We start from the raw sequence: 20,335 nt of genomic DNA on the forward strand, positions 1-20,335 counted from the left end.
ATAGGAGGTGACGGTTCTAGTCGATAGCCCTGTTCGGCATATTATCTGCACTTTGTAGTGGGTGAAAGTTTAAGGTATGTCATATCTATAAGTAATTTCTTAAAGTTTATTAGTTCTTATTTAATATTAATAAATTAATGTGCCAAGTACTGTACATGACCACCGTTGAATGCAGAATAACACGTGATTATTAAATGTAGAGACCGGAGAAATTGTTCATCATCATGTAATGCATGATAAAAACTCACAAGGCTAACTGAAAAAATAAAGGGCTTCAAAACATGCAATTTTTTTTATATTGAAAATATGTCCCTGCGGGCGGAGATCGTACATAAATGTCGCCGTTTGAAAATGCGATACGGCGAGGCGAGGTCGTGGAGGTGACCAAGACCACGGTGCCTACCACTGCAGAGAGGGTCAATATCAGTGGTATCTGGTATCTGGCCTCCGTCGATTATTCATCATCGTTCGCGTGTTACGTTTGCGGGTCGTCGGCGGAAGAGTAGAAAGCACGCCGCCCGCAGTTGTAGCAGTGTATATATAGGTACATTGCCGGCGCGCCCGCTAACCTGTCGGTCGGGTCTTGAGGGTCTAGCCAAATGGGTTAACCGTGTCTGACGGTTCCGGAGCACATCGTACGTGATTACACATTATAATATTATTATTAATATTATATTGCCGCGTACATAGGTACACGTTCGACGCACGCAAAAGCGATCGTTCCCGACCTCGGAGGCGCTGGGCGCGAGCATTCTTATTTTGCCCGGCTGCATTACAGTACAGGTATAGGTGTACGATATATTATTGTGCACGCACGGGTTCCACCTATATACGTTGAGATTTAATTGCGCTCGGTATTGTACATAATATTATGTGTTATAATAGTAGGTAGAGGTATATGCATGTGATATGATTGTGTGATGCCCGAGGAGACGACGACGATCTATATTGTGCCACGCTACGACGACTACAACAATCTCTGCTTGTCTCTTGTCCGCAGACTGCAGCGTAATTGATCATATTCGAATGGTGTTCAGTTAAATCGTATTAGATCAAACATACGCTGTTACTTATTGGAAAAAAATTTCGAATAATATCGATTTTGAAAATTATTCGAATACATTTTTATTACATTATACTCGAATCGTTATTATCAAGATAAAATTTTGCCCAATCCTGTTTATCAGAATTCCCGACAAACGCACTCTATTATTATTATAATATTATTATCTTGTTAGATATTCATTGTAAAATTATTATAATGTAATGGATTATGACAAGTATATAACATACCATGTACGATCCAACTATAATATTATTGTTGCTATTATTATTTTTGAACGTTGTTTGATTTTAGATTCTGATAGAAAGTAAGATGTACTAATAAAAGTCGGTGATTATTTTAATGTGAAAATATGATAATATATATTATATAAGTAATACCAATACCATTACCTCATGCATTCCGTGTTATCTGTAGAAAATTGCATGTACAGTGATGACAAACTTTATTCCGGGAATTCAAAATATATTATTGTACTAATATAGAAAGACATTTTTTTATTTTCTTACATTTCAACCGGCTTAATGGAAAACCGCTGAAAACCCGATTCAACTTACGACAAATAGGAATACGTTTTATCATTTAATATTAGTTTAATAAAACAGTGTTTTAATTTCAATTTCATCTATCTGTACATAATTATTTGGTATATGGTATTGTGGTCATATATTTTATAAGGGGGTCTGTACCTAAATCAATTGTTTACCAAAGTACCGTGGTACGCTCAGCCATGGCATTTTTCAAATGCTCGAGGAAGCTAATGAATCATCTATTATTAAGTGTAATTTTATTGGAACCTATGTAGTTGGCAATCAATATGAAACCCATCATTACGCATTATATTTATTTGAGATGCCTTTGATTTTTATGACGTTATGTTTATTACCGAATACGATAGATCAAGATTTTTCTGCAATATGTTTGAAGTTTTTTTGCTTGTATTGTTATATTACATAATTTTTTCTCCATATTTATTTTATTCACAGTTTATTATGATCCGCAATTCTTTGTAATACTTCATACATTTGTTTCCCTACTGATTTGTTCGTCCTTTAAAAATTAACGATATTATTTAATTGTAACACAAAAATTTAGTAACAATTTTATACTTTGTTCTATATATATATATATAAGTATATAACATTTAAAAACGTGAAAGTATATACTTTATAGTTTCTAACAATGAAATACTAAAAACAATAATAGCCAAATCAATACAAGGCGCCAGGAAACAATTTATTATATTAGTACCGAAAGTACTTACACAATGAGTAGATATTTAAAACACTGTAAAGTTAAAGTAAAAATAAAGTAAATAATAATTACAGACATAAAAAACGCGGTCTCTGATCTTTAGTGTGTGTCAAGTGTTCATTGTCATTGAGTATATAAAGCAATGAATGTATTAAATTGTAATTATATTTATTTTTCTATTTGTAATAGTGAAGATTGAACCATTTTTGTTTCAAAAATAGATTGATAAAATTATTGTATGCACTATTACTGGGTAACAGTTATTAATAAGTTATTACTTATTATTATTATTTACGACAAATCGTATACTTACCGGTCAAAGGTATGAATAGTTTAAAATTAATCTAACTATTTAATTGTGTATTGTAAATAATAATATATAATGCTAAAAAAATGCCTAGTCCCTGTTAATCAAATTAAATACCAACTCAGACGTTTGTAAAAATGAAGATGGACGCTCAACTTGTTTCGTCACTAGTAAGAAAAACTTACGAGGAGCGTGTTGATCATGAACTTCATGAATCAGTCAAAATTAACTTACTTTTAAAATTTTACTTATGCTTAAAAAGTTTTTTATTTCACAAAACTATACAAAATTGATCTGTTTATATACTCGTTAGGTATATTATTCATCGATGAATTTTAGTGTTATGTCCAATTCTTTCAATTCCTCTTCATGATCTGAAAATGAATCAAAACAAAAAATATGTAAGTTTATATTGTAATCATTAGTATATATCATTACATTATAATGTAAATACTAAATAGTATATAGTAGATGTAAGATTAGTTATTATTTAATTTGTATACTTTTATTATACTTTGCATTTAAACATAAGGTATTTAAAAAAAAATAAATTTTAAAATAATTAAGTGCCTATTAATAAAAAAGTGCAATCAACAACAAATTCAATATCGAGTATATCATTAAACTGTACAGAACAATGGGTATTTAGTTTTTTAATTTTAAATTGAGTTGGTTGGTATTGATTGGCTGTGCACATCCAAAATTGTGTAAAAAAAAAAAAACGTATCATGCAGTCAACACCGACCGCGACGTTTTAATTTATTTGTATAACGCATGAAATACCTTTTTCTGAAATAAAATACTATCGTAAGTCAATATTAATTGATTCATACAATTATACAACTATACAATGTGTTATACTTGCACTTATATATATTGTTGCTTATAAGTTCAAATGTGTAACAAACTAATTCGGATCTTTTCGTTATTATTTTTAATAAAATATGTTTATGAATAGGTTATGTGTCGATAATTTTATGACCATGTTATTTTTTCAAAGAATTAATAATAATGCTTTTAAAATTATGAACTTGACCCTTTTTTAAACGATATACTAAAAAGTATAGGTGGTATATAAAAGTAAGCTATTGTAAAATGTTTTATTAGAAATATTTGATTTATGAAAACAAAATTTGCTTTCGAGTATTATTATATACAGTATAATGTCGTTTATTTTTACGAAGGTTAAAAACTCATAACTTTTGTATAAATGAGTTGGTTAAAACAAAAGGGGTTCCGCTCGAAAAAATAGCAGTAGATATTTTATGCCACCTTGTTAAACACGACCAAAGACCGAAAAAAGTTATTTTTTTATACCATACAATACAAAGTTTTTTAAGGTTATGATGTAGTCGGTAAATTATTTCTGTATATATAATAATAATAATAATAATAATAATAATAATAATAATAAAATAACAGCAACAACAAGACCAGGAAATTTATAGTGTAGGAAGTAGAGTAGGTGTGGCAAGGACCGGAGAAAAAAGGGAAGAAAAACTGAGAAGAAAAACGACCGGAAAAGTTTCACAGTCGAAAGTTTTTATTTAAAACGCCAACAAAATAATAAGAGAAAAAAAAGTTTAACCGAAATTTATTGCAGCTTTTAGAAGGTTGCGTTTTTCTTGTCTCTGGAAATTTTTATTGTTTTATATTTTCTGTTTTCCCTTTGGTCTTTTATCTTAACAAACTTTACCGGTTTGTTCGAAGTGGAAAACAAATGTTACATTAAAAAAAGTCATACAATCGACTGAAACTGAGGTTTATTTAAGAATCACACATTCCTTAAAGCATTTACTTTGATCGAGCATACTGAGAGTATTCGGAATATAATTTTTTTTTAAATTTTTACATCTGCCAAACTACCGAGAAGTTGTTTGCACGTACAGCAGTCAATTTTAATATTGTTATATCATTAAAACTAATGAATAATATGCAGGACGAAAATATCAGTTAAATATTTACACAAAGTATGTATTATTTCATTTCCAAATGTATTGATTTAAATAATAAACACTTTTGTATTTTTTTTTTAATTCAAACATTTCTATACGAACAAATTAAAATTAAACGTTTCACGTATTTGATATTACCTATGTACATTTGAAAACAAATCTCGTTTGACTGCGGATACTTAAAATAAGTAATTTGATACACAACACAATTATATTGTTTTTATAACTATATCGTCTAATTATTAGTCTTTCGAGTCTGCAAGTTACTTTATTCATAAGAAGTACTAGAACCTCGAATTTCCGGTGTGCGGAAATAGATGGCCGCCGTTGAGTGATTAATTCAGACATTTTTTATAATGATAAATAGGTACAGTGTCACTATACATATACATATATATATTATTCCCATTGAAATTAACGTATCGTCGGCGGCTTCGGTGGGTTAGAACATCGTAGTATATTTAAATTTTACCGAGTATAATACACAAAACAGACGGCAATTTCTGAAGTGCAGGTCATAAATCGCCACGAGCGGAAATAACGGGGTAAGTGAATAATCGCCGGCACAACGACGACGATAATATTATCCAGGTGACCCTCCCTCCTACGAATTTCGTGTGCGGCGCTGTGCAAAAACCGCGTACGGTAATTTACCACCACCGCCAAGACGTTACACTGACCGTGCAAATGAAGATTAACAATGGGTCCACCCCCGCACACACAAATGCATACACGCAGGAACAAACCATTTCGTTGTAGGGATGTGCGACGAGGAAGAGGCAAACAGGAAATCCGGTTCCTACATACTCCGTGTGTAGCTCCTGCGTAGTATATATGAGTGTACAGTGCAGTTTGCAGGGTATATGCGTGTAGGTACGAACCGTGAGAAAGTCACCGTCATAGCATTCGATCCATCGTCGTCACCGCCGCCACTGTTCCGCATTGTGTTGCATTATTTTCGTTACTATAATATCATTGTCATTAAAATCATCGAGTATAATATACCCAATTCATATCCACGGGTCCACCGCAAACACATTTGGCTCGTGTGAGAGGTTAAACAGAGGTCCTCGGGTCGGCCGCTGTCGGGTCGCACGCGGACCTCATGACTGCACTGTTGTGGTCCCGTGACTATCAGCTCGTGTCCCGCACAAGGGGCACATGCCTACACACTTGTTGTGTGCTCTGCGATATTGCCATTGTACAAGGTGCACTGAGTATTATACGTTGTACGCTACACGTTTATGCGTTATACTACACACTAATATTACCTATCTATAAATATACGAATAAAAATAATACGATCGCGTGTACTGGCAAAGGGTTTAATTATGCGTCTAATGGCCCGTTTAATATATTGATTCCCTCCGTTAAACAACCGCACATTCATTATTTTATACGGCCAAATTTTTTGTTTTGTTTTATTTTGCCTTTTTTCAGTCCAATAAATTATGTACATGCACAATGTACTTCGCATAGAATGACAATAGCATTGCTCAAAAATGATATTCACAATATGATTAATTATCCCTTTTTTAATAATAATTTTCTACGAATTCTGTTGTTATAAACTTTTCCGAATTTTTTATTATTATACATCGATTTGAAATATTTGTTTAGAAAACTTTAAAGAAAACTATAGAGTTGGTTTTTAACACAAAATAAATTACGAATTTTTTTACCAACATAAAAACAAAGCAGAGGATACATATATTAAAAAAAATGTTTAATCGATTAACGTTGTTCAAACAATACGTTTATACAACATTGAAACGTGTCTACAAATTGAGTTACGTTTAATATACGCTTTACAACTAAACGGTATTGATATAATAGAAATGTGTCGAACAATGTTGTTTAAAGTGCACAGTTTCTAAAAAAATGTCAATAATTGTTTTCACATGTCGAATATTTTGCATTTTTGTGATGATAATAACATTCATTTTTTAATTTTTTGCTTATCTGTCAAAGTGTATGTAGTCTTTTTTATATCTTACTCATCCTGTGTATAAGAATAATAGCTATATATAATTGAATGTATTGTCAGGCCCTTATAAATTGCAATAGTTGCTGCAGGCTGATTAAACTTAAAATAAATATTTTCGTTAATTTAATAACCAAGTGTTTTATTAGTATCTATATGGCAAGCATATAATATTTTGTAATTTAAAAGGTTTATTTTTTAAGCTACCTTATGTTTTCAACGTTTTAACTTTTACGTTGATTAGTTTGGAAATTAACTAATTAAAACTAAAGTCAATGATCTGTAAATTGTTATATTACATTGTTAGTAAGCAATGTTACTTGCAAATTGATAAATCTATAGATTTCAGCTTTGATAAAAATGTATCAATATAAATGATTTTAATTATTGGTACGTACGAAATACAGTATTTCTATTATATTATATTCTATGATATAAGACACATTAATTATTAATAATTGTATAGTTGTTTAATACTTTAATAGATAGTTTTACTGTTTCCGGGCTATTTTTTTTTCATATTAAAAAAACTCAAAAATCTATTACCGTGTGTATTATAATATCCAGCTTACCTATCTCGTGTAAATCTTAATTAAATGTAACAATAAATTATGCTAAAAATATGGTCTTTTGCACATTTTGCGAATACATGTAAAAGAACCATTCTCTAAAACCGTAAAGGTGCCTACCTATATTCGCATGATACTCGCAGGCAATATCTTCCGGGTTGCTTTTAACATTACTGTACCATGTCGAGACTCGAGGAGGGTGTTACTGTTTATGGTTCTATATGTGTAACGTTATTTTGATTTTATTATTATTTTTTGTTGTCACGGGCACATACATAAAAAACGGTCATAACGGACGGCACTTGCAAGCAGCAGCGGCGGCGGCGAAGGTATAGGTGCACATACCGGTTTGAGAGGCTGCAGCCCGAGAGCGTGGGAGAGTTGCCGGGCGCCTTTGTTTTGCATATACGGCGACGGCCTCGTCGTTCAAGATTTATGCTAATGTCTTCCGCCCACGCGGCCGAAAAACCCTTTCTCGTCTGACGGTTTATCGGTACGATTTTTTAAATATATTTTTTTTTTAATCCAGCGAAATTCGAAATGCGCACATAGCACATCGGTACCTATGTAGGCATTGTTATATTTTATTAAGCGCGGACGGCAGAGATCCTCTTTCCGCGTGTGCGTGTGCGGGATATACGTACATTATTGTGCTATGATATATATGTGTTGTATATAAGCACCCATAGGGAATCCGCTCGCGGTATATGGCCGACCCGGCAACAACAATAATGGCTGTTGTGCTGGGCCGGCAGCGGGGGCGGACGACGAGGGGAAAAAAATAATTTTTTTCGGGGGTGACACCCCAACGTTGGATTCGCGACCCCCGCGCCCGACCCGCCGACCGCGGCCTCCGTGCATGTATATATCGCGCAGCTAACACCGCCGCCGCCTCACCATCAGTTCGTCCGAAATCGATTAGTCCAGCAGCGGATTGACGTGATGGCCAGTAATAGTGTGTGTGTGTGTGTGTGTGTGTGTGTGTGTGTGTGTGTGTGTGTGTGTGTGTGTGTGTGTGTGTGTACATTTAAAGCTCTCTTGTACACCCTATATAGTATATTATTATATATATATGTACAACGCTTTTGCCTAGGACGATAAATCCCGCGTACAGACCCTGTCATGTGTGTGTGTTTGCGTGTGCATTAGCCGCGCGGAAGTCGAATGGTCTAGTATAGTCATCGTCTATTCCAAAAATGGCCGATCATGCACTTCCACCCCGACCCCCCGCATTGCCGCCGACAAATGAGCTCTATTTATCCCGCGGTAAAACTATACGGGATACAACGAGCGCGTCCTATATATTATTATTATTATTATTATTATTATTATATTATCTCGCCGCGCGTATACTATTAATTCCTAGTAAAATATTATATACAATATTATATAATATAATATATAAGGGACATGGGCTTATACGCGTAATTATACGCGTTTGGGCGCGTAGGGGTCCTTTCGTGGGTCGAGTAAGCGACTCGTACCTATTACAATAATATAATTTACCAGACGCGTATACACCCCGAGAGTGCTGAATAACATTATTTCGAGAGTCGCACAATATCGCAGTCCGGTCCGAGCGCGGCCGAACGCGTACACCCTCTCCGCACACAACAGTCGAGTTCCTCGTGGCGATATTATTATTATTATTATTTAATGGTCGGCGAAGAGTCGTCCTGGCGTCGTCGTGGCGCGTGATACTCGTCCGTAGGGATGAATAATGTAAGACACCCCTGGTGCATCGACGACGACGACGACGACGACCCCTTTCGCGCGCTTCCGACTAGGACAGTGGGTCACTTATATAATATATACGCACGACATAGGTGTACACCGCGTGCACATTACGCGCACGTATTGCAATACAATAAGGTTCATGGGTCACGGGCGCCGCGTGTCCCGGGACCATTCATAAGACCCCCGGCACGGGTCACCCTATTGCCGCCACTGCCGGCCCAGGTGTGGTGTTGTGTCTGCCGAGTCGGTGCAGCATCCGAACGCCTGTGCGACGCATGCGATGCACATCATATTATTATTGTTATCGTGTGATGGGGTGGCGCCGGAGCAACCGGTTTATTCGGCGGACCGCGCGGTATAATTGCCGCTGGAGTCGGTAGTTACTACTAATAATAACACTTCGCGGTCAGGTAATAATAAATCGAGTTATAATAATAATAATATAGTCTTCGGACCGAATATTATAAGAATTGGACTTTTAACAGTGGGTATTGCGTCTGTAAGCAACGAGAATGGGCGTCCTATATTCGAATTTTTGGTGACGTATTATAATATTAGGTATGCTCGTGTACGTACCGCAGACGTTCGTCTAACTCAGCGTTTCTCAACCAGGGGGTCGCAAACACCTTGAATTGGGGTCGCGTGGGTCAAAAATAATAAAACTCTGATTTACAAAATGTACCTTTTTATTTAAATATTTAAGACTTTTTATTGAAAAACAAAAATTAAAATAATAATGATAAAAATATCCCGATAAGGATATACATAGATATGATGGTATTTAAAAAATTAATATTTAAAATGTTATATTTCGTTTGGTTAATGATAGGATATTTTTACTGTTCAAATTTTTACCTAATATAGATAGAGGGGGGGGGGGGGTCGCGAAGTGATTGGCCATATTTTATACCTATTTCGAGGGTCGTGACACTAAAAAGGTTGAGAGACGATGGTCTAACTTATTCATATTATATTATATATAATACTTATTTTCTTTGTTTTATATTTTATTCGTGTGGGTATACGTATTTATATAATATTAATACCTAATGCGATCGATTGGACATTTCAGCACGACTAGAACTGCGTAATGTCAATATAAATAGATACTTCTTATATAATATGTGTTAACGTAGTTCTATGTATACTGCACAGGACATGGGTATGAGAGGGACTATAACGTTGTTACAGAATATATTGGTACGATTCTATAAAAAAAAAATAAAGACGCGTACACGTGATTATTTTATTTCCCACGCGGGATTCTGAATATATTGTATAATTATATTATATAAGTAATAATATGTATATGATATCACAGTGGGACTAAATTTTTCTTTATTCTTGCGTCTATCTGGAATACGAACACGACACGTGTATACCGGTTGCAGGCATGCGTTATATGAAATAATATCGCAGTAAATGACGGCAAACGAGATTTCGCCGATGTTCGCAGACGTCAATGAAAAGCGTACGGCTTGTTTTCATCTCCCTTGTACTGCACAAACGTACCTAGCTATACTTAATGAAGTCGTACGCGCCGATGCCGCCGCCACCGTTGTCGGGCCGACCGCTCTCGCGATTACGATCGGTCGCAATATCGTGACACCGGAGAATCGCACGGTGAGGCTCGGCGCGGCGGCTGTTCGATTAGCATTTCGCTGGGCGAGGCGCGTGCGTTTCCTTCGCATAATACGCACAGTCGGCGGGTACGTATATACATATATTCATCCGATGTCGGCGCGATAACAGTATACCGCCGCCGACATCCTCATTTAATTTCACGGTAAAAAGGATATTAAAAATGTAATACCTCTGGACGGGAATAATAACTATACGCGGGTTGCGGTTTTTTTTCCTTCTGTCCGCGCAATGTACACGTGCGATTACATTGTACGGTATTATTTTATAACATCGAGACTATACCGTAACACACAAACACGACATTATGCACCGGCTACAACTGTGCTTTAATAGTGGGTATTGAATGCAACTGAATATTAGTGCACTGATATAGTTTGAAGCTGTCGTTGCCGTCTTTCACGTCAACCATCTACCTCTAATAGATTTTAACAATACATGAAATGCACAATAATGTGTGTACGTTTTTGCAAATTATACCACAATATTAACGACTTAATGATTTGTGCATAATCTACCGATCGAACTGTACGATAAACCGTTATTCGTACATAGATGTACATCAGCACTCGACCAACCCTGTATAATACATAGCGTGCCTACATGTACATAATAATAATAATAATAATAATATAATATTATGGGCAATATTTCGTTGACGAACCTGCGCGTAACGGCAGCATATCGGTATTTGGCCGTTTTTTTATTATTACTTTTTAAATTTCTCCCCGTTTTCGAACTGTGCGTGAGTTTTTTTTATTATAATTTCTCTCTCTATCTCTCTCCCTCTCTCTCTCTCTCTCTCTCTCGCTCTGTCTGTCTCTCTCCCGCCGCGCTATGTCTGTACGCCAAAATAATATAGGGGTTCCATTCGGACGCGTGCAGTGGGGTTGAAGTAGTATGCGAGTGTGTTTTTCGATGGGTAGGGGGTGAAGGGATAGTAGATCGTGGCGCGGGGGCGGTGGAGGTGGCGTGGGTGGTCGCACGGTTTTGCAAAATGTTTTGCAACCGAGTGCCGGGGGTGCTGGTGCGGGGGTGGTGAAATGCCGTACTAAGGCCGGGTGGAGGGCTGAGGGGATGAAGGAGTAGGTGTTGGTGGCAGCAGTGGTGGGATAGGACGAGGGGTGTTTTTGAACGTCGGGGGACGTGTGCGGTGGCCTCGGCGGGGGTCGGTGGTGGTGTCGGCGGGGGTGGTGGCGGTTCGCTCTAGGTGTAATAGCCGACGAGTCGCCACAGCCTATATGTCTCACGCCGACCGTTCACCGGTTTAAACTACATTCGGGACGCACTAGATCAGGTCGACCGATGTGCTTTTTTAATGTGTTTTGTTGTTGTTATTTTACTTTATTTTTAGTTGGCCGATAACTGTAGTAGGCATTTACTCTACGATCGTACTACGCGGAACTTACACCAGTTGAACGCATCGACGGGTTTTCACTACTACGGTGGTTTTTATTTTTATTTTATTTTATTATTTATATTATTATTATTTATTTTAAGTTTTCTTTTATACTTTTATTTTTGTTTTTTTGTTTTTATTTGTTTCTTACATTGAAAAGTGACACCAAAAAGTGCCATCCGGATTTTATACCAGCCTATAAAGTTAGTAATCAAACTTGTGTAATATAATAATTATTATTAGATTTAGTATTTATTATTTTAGAACATAATATTACATAATTTCCAGAATATTGTACTTTTTTGCTTTGCATGATTTCAAATAATTACAAACAATAGTATTAGAAGTACACACTTATTTATTCTTTCTCATAGCTAGATGGGGTCTTACTTTTAATTTGTATTTTACTAAATTTAAAATTGAATATTTTATTTAAAACGAATTTAATTACAATAATATTATGTATTTTCTATACCATCATTTAAATTATAAATTATTCATGAATTTGTTCTGAACTTAAATATTTTTTTCGTCTTTATTTAATTTTTTAGAGGTAGAATATTAGTATTTTCATTATTGCTTAACTTTAGTCGAATTCGTTAATGTCTCAAAATGTGTTTCACTTGTTATTAATAACTCAAAGTTAATTTATAAACAAAATTTAAATTCATTTATTTTACACATACTATATTTAAGTTTTATTTTGCAATTTAACATTTGTTGGGCAATTAGTTAACAGTTATTTTAGTGGAATTTTTAATAATGTAAGTTGACTTTGATTCAATTATTGATTCGTAAATATCTAATAATAGGTACAAATGTTAATACAAATTTTAGTATACTGTATGGTTTAAGAATTTGATAACCACGTTAGCGCACCACAATGAACATTTTTTTATTGGCAGGTCGTAGATACACTTAAATATAAAGTCTTCAATTAATTACCAGAGTTTGTCCCCTAGTTCGTCCCCTAGTTTGTCTCAAATAAATCTCATAGCTACCGTGAAAAACTTCAATCTAATTCCAATTATAGCTCATCAGCTTTACATATGCCGCTTAGACGACTCAAACGGAAATGGTGTGTCTTGACCTATGCATTTGCATAATTTAAAATCATTAGATGAGATCTGTGTGACATCCTTCCATATATTATTTTGTTTTTCATTTCTTACAGGAAAAATCTTTAATAAAAAAATTGAGTATAAATAACAATGTATGCAAATTTTAGATATGGAAATTTGGAATATTATGAAAAATGCACTTTAACGTATTATTATTTATGAATGAGTTAGTTCAATAAGTGAATAAATATTTTCAAATACAATTTTATTTTTATGTTTAAATCTTCCCATAATATTTCCTAAATAATTATTATATAATTATAAAAATGTTTAAAACTTAATAGTAATTTGGTATAATAAGTTAGAAAATACGTGCTTATTCTAATAAACGTATACATATTTGTATTTGAAAATGTTTAAGTAGACTTAAATTAGTGTTTATGATTAGGTATGAAAATTAAATGATTATTAAATGGTGTATATATTCAAATAAAAAATTATTGATGCATACAATATTTTTTAAATTTTATAACCTAACCTTATATGCAATATTATAAATTTGTAGGTACCACAAACCTATGCCATAGTTACAACTAGCTGACGCTTTAAAATGTCGGATATAGACCTAGCGCAAAGCATTTACGTAACAAAGTTGACCTCAGCAAGGATACTGTTGTACTACTACTTTTAATATAAAATAAATTAATAAAAATTAAATCAATATTCGTTTTTTGATAGTTTTATTTTTGTTTATAAGGATATTGCTAGGGAAATTGAAAATTTTCTTTTCAAAGTATCACTTATTAATATTAATAGTATAGTAAATCATTTTTTATATTTAACATACTGGTTCATGAAACTTTTTAAGTAATAATGCTACAGTAAAAACGTTTAAAGAAATCAAAAATATCACTGGTTTGATGATATTTAATTTTTCTGTACCTCACTATAAAGTATAACTTATTAAAAACATCGTTTATTTAGTGGTTTATGAGGTAATGAACTTTCATGAAGAAAAAAATAACTGATGAGAAACAACAAAATTTTAAAAAGATATCTTTAGTTTTTTAGCACAAACATTATATAAACGTTATGAAATTAATTTAAGTTCTTGTAAAATTCAATTGAATAATTCAAAAATGTAAAATCTCTAAGATTATACATTTTTTTAATTATGAAAAATGACCAACATTATACAAGTAAACAGTAAACTGTTTCACAAAGTTGCCTCATACTAGAAATGCTTAAACAAAAACCGATTTACTGCAAACGATTACATGACATTTAAAATTTTTTAAAAATGTTAGTGCATGATTTGAATACAAAGATAAATTCTAGAGATTCAATTTTTTCAGTTCACCATCCAAACACTACATCTAAATTAATCAATTAGTTTTTTACAAAAAAAAAATTGTATTTTTATAAAACTATAATATAACGAATACATTTATATCTTTAGTAAGATCGAAAATGGCAATAACTTATAAATATTCTGTACAAACACTCCTATTTTTTTTTTTAGCTTTTGAAAATTAATTAGTACACCTATTATGTCATAGGTATATGGTATAAATAAGTAAATATATAATGGGAAGAAAGGCTATCCCGATTGATACTTCCAAATAATACATCAAGTTACCTATATCCTTGGCCATATATGACTATTATCTGCAAGCCAACACCCATACTATCGACATTATTAATTTTATATTTTTATATTTGCTCTTCTATAATACCGTATCTGAAAAAATACTGAATTCCGATACTAAGTAATCAAATTGAAGTGTAACTAATAAGTGGCTTCTTTCGTCAATGTTTTTTTTTTTTTTTTGATTCCAAGCTAGATGTACTATGTCATTTATCAAATAGGTATTCTTATTATGCATTTTTTGTATAGATGGTTTATCTCAACATATACATTTTTAAAAAAATATATAAATATATATTTACATATTATTGAAAACCTATTCCATAATACCTATACCTACCTATGTAATTAATTTACGATCTTTTTTTTATGAAGTTATTTTTAATACAGTTAATTAATTATGTAGTTTATTAATTACAAACCAATATTCACAATTAATTTATATCATATAATTTATTCGAGTGAAATTTGTTCGAATGGAATTAACTATTTTTTTTTTTTATAACATACCTACTGGTATTACGCAAAGCAAAAAAGGGTTTCTATCCATCATGTTTTATTTAACGAACACAAGCAGTTATTTTACACTTTCATCATTTGGTTTATACATACACCTTTAAATAATACATTTAGGTATTAGGCTCCTTTGATTGATACATGATTAGTTAGGCACTTAAGACATAGTATTACATTATATGTTAGCTATATAAGTAATTATTGTATATACTATATATAATGATTAATTTGTATAAAATCTAGTTTAAAATTCTCATACCCCAAGCAACTGGGCTGTGCGTCATAATAATATTATTTCCACTTTTTTCTCCCTAAATGCTGATTGCCAACACGGATTCCCCTGGGATATAATGTTTAATCAATACTATCGCAAACGCGGGTATATACATATATATATTTTTATTATTGTTTTGTGTTTTTATTTTTTATTTTTACAACACTAGCGTGGATTCCATTATGAATAATATAGGCGTACATCCGTTATAGGGAATTTCGGTCGAATCAAAATGTGTGGAAAAAAACAAACGTCACTGCTTTGGGAACGGGGAGAAACCATCTTTTTTTTTTTGTTTTGTTTTATGGCGACACGTGATTAATGGGAACTTTTTCCACCCACCCCTGGTAAAAAAAAATAAAATAATACGCTAGGGTCGATTTTTTGGCGCTTGAAATCCGTCCCCGAATATACGCATATAATAATAATGGTAGGTGGAACTAGCGCCGCCAGCCTCACTGTGTGAACAAACAATACTTTTTTTTTTACGTGAAATCAATTTTTTTTTCACTGCATTTGAAACGTTCGGTCTAATAGGTAATCAGAGTAGTTAATTTTAAAGCCAATCAATAAACACTTTTGGCCACTAATACTCCCGTATTATCGAAAAAAACCCGTGTCCATCGAATGTGCCAAATGATTGCATCAGTTGGACGTGACCACAATGATTAATTTATGATTCAACATATATTATATTTATATAATATTACATAATAGGCCGCATAATATGTCGGTGCACAATTGTGAACAACACTTATAAATATTATTATTCAGCTGTTACTTTAATTATATACATTATTCCATTGTTCTAAACCATACCGGGTTAAGGATTTTAAAGAGGATTTTAAAATATAGGTACTTTAAAATATCTTTTGATGCATATAAATTGTATATGATATTATAGTCTTTAAATATATTATATTGATATGGACTTACCAACAGGTTTAATTTAAAAATAATTATAATATGATATTAAAAATGTAAAAATTAACAATAGCTATAGGTAAGAGTAAACGTGCTTTGATCACGTACTCGTATTTTTTTAACAAAATTGATCTCAAATGATCTTCAAAAAAACATCTACAATTATCTAGTCTTCGTGAAAGTCAAATCCCTAACAAATGAATAAGATATTTCTAAACATTCAAAACAGTACTTAAGTTAAAACAAATTTATGTTCCCTAATAAAATATGTAAACGTAAGTATAAAATCAATTTTAAATGTTGATTAAATATTTCTTGCTGTGTTGGGTAATAATTATTAAAAAATATTGTAAATATTTTGAATATGTCTTTATAAATAATTGAGTATTAATAATTTATAGACAAGGTGCATATAATTTTGGTTTATAGGTAGGTATAGCATAAATAATAATTTTTACTCTTTTTATTTATTTTTTCAGTACATTATTATTATTTATTAATTATACACTTTATACGGTGATATTTTATTTAATCTTTAAATTAAATAATATCAAAAATGACAATCGAAAAGTATAATTTACTGATTATAGATACATAAATTATTATAAAATTTCTCTGTCTAAACTATTGTAAATGTTATAAAAAAAAAATGTTAAAAATATAAATAAAAAAAAAAAATAATAATAATGTATACACGTTACTACGGTAGCACCTGTGGTGACATTGTTTATCTGGATATCATGAGGTAATCATATTTATTTTGAAACACTAATGACAGATATCAATAAAATAGATTATTTAGAATAAACAGTCTCGAATTCAAATATATTTATATAAAAAATATAACTCTATTCCTTAAATCTCAATACAAAATATAATATTATGTTAACCGTGAAAAACAACCCTAAGATTTGCTTCGTGTAACATAATGTCTATCGATGTTTCAATAAAGGGGGAGAAAACAAAAGATGATGCTAACTTTGTTACAGTAAATTTCCCATCCGTTAGTAATAATTATTTTACACTCCGAATAGGGACAGTATAGTGTTGTTATTACATAAGTATTATTTTTGTTCCATACGGATAGTTTGAACAAAAAAAAACCAAATTGGTTTTAGTTAAATCAAAATAATTCATTTTAGCTTGTGAAGTATATAAAATACACATAAATCTCATACATCGGCATACCGAATGTTTTTTTTTAAATATATAAATGCAATACAAAGCAGGTAACATAATTATTAAATGTTGACTTTGGGTTCGCAGGAGATTTGAGCGGTATAAATGAGGCGAAGGTACGATCCGAGGACTAGCGATCCGGCAACACAGCACAAGGACATCGTCGTTGTCACCACATCACCGGACGGTATGACCGGACCTGGGCAATAGGAACAGTATCACACGAAACGGAAATATTGTGCCGCTTAACCACAGCTGTTTGGATCGTTTTCCGGAGTGAACACGACAGGGGACAAATGGTTTAGAATTTAACACGTAGCACAACGTTCCCCATACAGGCTCCATCCCATCCCTAATAGTACCACTACATACATACACACAAACATACAGACATAATCTTATATACATAATATAAATACGCTCCTCGATATCTCCAAATTCATTCAATCTTATTCTTCCAAACTTTACACCCATAAAAAACTTTGCAACGTACATTTCCCCATCAAACAAATTGCTTAAATATATATTTTTGGCACAAAATTAAGTTAAAAATATATTTGAAAGACAAAAATTTAAACATTGAAATTCTAAACAAATTTACAAAAATTAATTACTATAAGTAAATAAATAAATTTAAACAAATATTTTATTATTGTTCAATTACATGAATGACTATTTTCGGAACTTTTATACAATAAGAAAATTATCAGAAATACATTATACAACATTTTATAAATTTTTAACTTTATTAATATTACCCTTTCGAATGTTCCTGAATATTGTGTGATATAAGAAAGAAGTATTTATATTAAATTGATGTGATATTATTTTTATACGCATTGTGTCTTGAAAAACGTTCAGTAGAAAGATAAATATTATAATATACTGGTACCTAGTTCCTTATTTTATCCTTCTCCTATAGGTTATATGTCCTTATAAATTATACGAACAAACAAGCCAACCGCGGAATTCCAAACAATATTTAATCCGATCGGTAAGTTATGAAATATTAGTTATTAGTTATTACGTATTACTATATAAATAATAGTTATTGGCTATGTGAAAAAAATGTGAATTAAACCAAAATCAATTTATTCAAACCAATAAAATGTCTTAATAAATTGAGAAACTTAATAAAATATAAAAATCATTTTTCTTATAAAAGACATGCTAATTTATTATATTACTAACAGATATCTAGATAAGTAAGTTAAACTAAATTAATTACTAAGTAAATATATTATTAAATCAATATTACTATATATTAGATATTGTAGTACTAAGTACTAACATATAAGCTATGACTTCCCTTCGACGTTACTTATTTATTTTTACTGGTATTATTGATTAAATATCAACAATATTATACAAACTATTATATTACTATAATTATTTTTTTTACTATTTTTTATTTAATATACTTATAATCTTATAAGTCAAAAACTATAGTTATTACTATTACTAAAATTTGAATCATATTTATGCCAGATTATTTGGTATTTTGCACTTAAAAACTGATAGTATTTTATTTATATATTTAATGTACACCATTGTATAGCAATTTTATCTTAAAAATTGTAAGCATTCAAATTAAAAATATAGAAAGTAAATATTCTTTGTACTAATATAACTATGGAAAATATCAATAGCATTATCGTATCACTATCCCTATCGGGAATACAGCTACGAAATGCACATAATTTGTGTGAACATTTAATTGCATTCTTTATGAAATTGATGAAAGTAAATCTAAATCTATAAAATACAAAATATATATAATATGAGAATATGAGATAGTATTAAACCGAAATTACTCGACCGCGTCATAAGAATGTAGGTATTATGTCGGTATACAATATTGGTTAGGTTATAACCTATACATGCTTTTACATCACAAAAATTGTTTTAACAGCAGAAAATATCGGTCCCACATATTGTGTGTAGTCAATGTTTTATCTATCGAATACTGACATACACAAATATTTTACATACATCTGAGAATCAATAAGATTATGGAAATTGATGTACTTGATATTAATTGTTGTTGATTTATTATTATTTCTATACATAGGTACATAATATGTTGGCCTTACTGTCCTTACTTGGTTTAACTTCTATTAAAAATTAATGAGTAGTGCCTAGAAACTATTTTACTTTATAAAAAAATAATATTTTTAAATTACCATAAATTATTCGTATAGTAATCAAAGTTATATTATATAATTATTAATTAGGTATTAGTTTCAACTTAATCTAAATAGTAGTTTTAAAAATAGAATTCCGGGTAATTTATTAATTTATTTATAAGCTACCTGCATTTTTTTAATTTGTAAATTGTATGAAACCGATTTTATTTCATATCAACTGTTGTTTTATATACCTATATGATTTGATTGACTCTCATTTACATATGTCAATTTAAAACAGGGTTATTACTAAAGAGACTTAAACGTTCGTAAACGAAATGGTGAAAAAACACATTAAGCCTTAATGTAATTAGATTCTATGATAATAATAGGGGTTATTAGGTTAAAATGGTTATTATAAGTGTTATTACATAATACACAGAAAACAGTTTTGGCTTCCGTTAAGTACCTATACGTCGAAAATCCACTTGCAGGACGCTATATTTCAATCTGCTCCTGGCCGATATAATTGCCTTGCGCTATCCGCGTTACAGCGCTGTTACAGGGGGTAAAAATTTTACATAACATATTATAGCCTTGACAAAATACTGTAAGCTGAATACGACGGTCATCGCGTGTTTTCCAAAATGGATCCGAAGGGTAAATCGATTGCGACGGGGCAGCAATGTTCACGTGTG

The 20,335-nt window shown here is 31.8% G+C and overlaps 1 protein-coding gene across 2 annotated transcripts in view; it reads left to right on the top strand.

The window, feature by feature from the left end:
• The window catches only part of LOC111042420 (Krueppel homolog 1-like), a 100,016-nt gene that overhangs the window by 36,754 nt on the left and 42,927 nt on the right, over positions 1-20,335 (top strand). Inside the window, exons 1-2 of one of the 2 annotated variants that reach the window (XM_022327017.1) lie at positions 11,743-12,112; positions 17,599-18,505. The gene's annotated coding sequence lies outside the window, so the exon portion shown is untranslated. Of the gene's footprint in view, positions 1-11,742; positions 12,113-17,598; positions 18,506-20,335 lie in introns of those variants that run through there. The other variant, XM_022327018.1, reaches the window with a different exon arrangement.

This window comes from Myzus persicae, unplaced genomic scaffold (assembly GCF_001856785.1).
Source record: "Myzus persicae strain clone G006 unplaced genomic scaffold, MPER_G0061.0, whole genome shotgun sequence".
NCBI classification, from domain to species: domain Eukaryota; kingdom Metazoa; phylum Arthropoda; class Insecta; order Hemiptera; family Aphididae; genus Myzus; species Myzus persicae.